The 2,643-nt window shown below is 42.0% G+C and overlaps 1 protein-coding gene across 1 annotated transcript in view; it reads left to right on the top strand.

The window, feature by feature from the left end:
* The window catches only part of KIAA1107 (KIAA1107 ortholog), a 70,107-nt gene that overhangs the window by 34,472 nt on the left and 32,992 nt on the right, over positions 1–2,643 (top strand). The gene's annotated exons all lie outside the window — the stretch shown is intronic.

Consider the following 2,643-nt stretch of genomic DNA (forward strand, 5'->3'; position numbering starts at 1 on the left):
GCCACTCCCTTCTGGCAGGTTGTTGGGAAATCAGCTGCCAGTCATGTGGGCACTCCCTTGTAGATAACTAACTGCTTTTCTTTTGCTGCTTTTAAGATTCTCTCTTTGTCTTTAGCCCTTGGCATTTTAATTATGATGTGTCTTGGTGTAGTCCTCTTTGGATTCCTTTTGTTTGGGGTTCTCTGTGCTTCCTGGACTTGTAAGCCTATTTCTTTCATCAGGTAGGGGAAGTTTTCTGTCATGATTTCTTCAAATAGGCTTTCAGTATCTTGCTCTCTCTCTTCTGGCACCCCGATAAGTCGGATATTGGTACGTTTGAAATTGTCCCAGAGGCTCCTTACACTATCCTCATATTTTTGGATTCTTTTTCTTTTTGCTTCTTCAGTTGGGTGTTTTCTGCTTCCTGGTATTTCAAATCTTTGACTTGATTCTTGGGATCCTCTAGTATGCTGTTGGATCTCTGTATATTATTCTTTATTTCAGTCAGTGTATGCTTAATTTCTGACTAGACCTTTTCCATTTTTTGGCATTCTCATTAAGATCCTTGAAGGTCTCACTAAGTTCCTCGGAGGTTCGTAGAAGATTCTTGAGTAACCTTATAACTGTGGTTCTGAACTCTATGTTCTCCATTACCTTGCTTTCCTCCATTTCTTTCATTTGTGACATGTTTCTTTGTCTTTGCATTTTTGGCTGACTGCGAGAACCCGCTGTGTCTATAAGAAGAACTGCTGTGCTGGAGACACCCTTATGCAGTAGGACTTGCTTCAGTGGAGCTTTGGTGCTCACTGAGTCTGCTTCTTGAGTGTGTCCCTTATAGATGTGAGGAGTTGAAATCTAGTATCTGACCCGGAGTACCCTGGCTACTGGATCTCCAAGTCAACCACTATGTGGGTCCACCCAGCAGGGGCTACAGCAATATCAACAGATTTATCTTCTTTATTTGGAGTTTGGAAGTTTTGGAGCTCTCTGATTCCCTGCAGTTTGTTAGGCTGCAAAAGCGCAGGTGAGCACAGCTTGGGAGGGGCTTTAGTGGGGAGGGTCTCGGAGAGTTCCCAGGGTGGGGCAAACAGCAATGGTGTCGTCAGCAACCCAAGACTCTGACTCCACGACTCCCGGAGTGCTGGGCGCCCCCACAGCAACAATGATCCCCGGGAGCAGGTCTGTGAGAAAGTCACCTTCCCTTTCCGACCCGCTGCAAGACAGTCCCGTTTCTCCCCATAGGAGCCTAGGACCCCAGCATCTCGCTGTAAATGAGTTCAGTGCGTTGGAGAGCTTGTCCCCTTCCAATTGAAAAAAAAAAACGCGCACCAAGGTGCAGCAGCCTCACGCACACCCGTACCTCTGTTCTTGGCGCCTCTCCCCTCCTACTCGGTCTCAATGCTCTTTTTTCTTTCCTTCTAGCTGTAGAACTTCCACTCGATCAGCTTTCCTGTGGTTCTGGATAATAGCTGTTTTGTCTTATAGTTGTGGTTTTAATGTTTTTGTTGGGGGCAGCACGTACAGGTTTGTACCTTATGCCACCATCTTGGTTTTTTTCCTAGCAGCCTGTTTTTATATTCTTCACTGTTTTAATTTACTCTGTGATTATAGGTTATTTTTTATATTCTTATTTATGTTTTTCTATGTTTTTTAAATTTTGCTCAATGGTATGTATTACTTTTATAATCAACAAAAAACAAATCTTAGAAGAATTGTTTATATCAATATTCCCCTCTTATTGGATACTTGAGGCAACAATATACATTGTATGAATTGTAATTTGGTAATTTTAATAATTTCAATAATAATTAAATTTAGATTTTTGTGTTGGGTAGGACTTTTCCTAGCTCTCTATATGTTGTAGCTAAGGAAGCACCCCATGTACTAAAACAGAGCTATGAACAGATGGGTCCTGTACCACTACCACTATCACTCTCTCAGGGTTTACTGAGGAATAGTTAAATTCAGCTACCTTTACTCGACTCTTTATTCCAGCCTCTATAAGTGAGGGAACTAGCAGGATGGCAGTCTGTGCTAACCTCAGCTTTGTAGAAAGTGAAGAATTCTGGTGAAAGATTTTCCTTCCCTTTCATCTGCTTCCCCCATCTTCCCAACCAAATGAAAGTTAGGAGGGAGATCCAAGCGTATCCCAAATAAAGACTAAAGATGTCTTCGCATCCCCCAGAGGGATGTCTACCATAACTATAAAACCAGCCCACTCTGGAGCTTCCATTAAAGAAAAAAAGAAAGTGGTAAGAGATTTTTGGGGAGAGCCTGGAATATGCCTCAGAAACCAATGAGAGTATACTTGAATGTGGATATTTCTAAAAGGAGGAGGAGGCTTGCTGGAGAAGCCAGTACTAACCTGGTGATTAGGGACAATAGTTATTATCATAAACAGAAAAAAGTATGGGGAGTTCACTCGACATCTGATACCCTACTGGTGAGTGAATTGTACCTGCTCATCTAATTTCCTGGATGTCCTCTCCTTTTAATGCTATCTAACATCAGACAAAGTAAAAGATGCTCTTTTAATATTAAATATTCATTGGTTCTTTTATTTATTTATTTATTTATTTTTTACTTATTTATTGCTAGAGGTCTGGTGCACGAAATTCATGCAAGGAGCTTAGTCCCCGCCGCCTCTGCCTCAGCCCCCACCAC

This window comes from Myotis davidii, unplaced genomic scaffold (assembly GCF_000327345.1).
Source record: "Myotis davidii unplaced genomic scaffold, ASM32734v1 scaffold674, whole genome shotgun sequence".
NCBI classification, from domain to species: Eukaryota; Metazoa; Chordata; class Mammalia; order Chiroptera; family Vespertilionidae; genus Myotis; species Myotis davidii.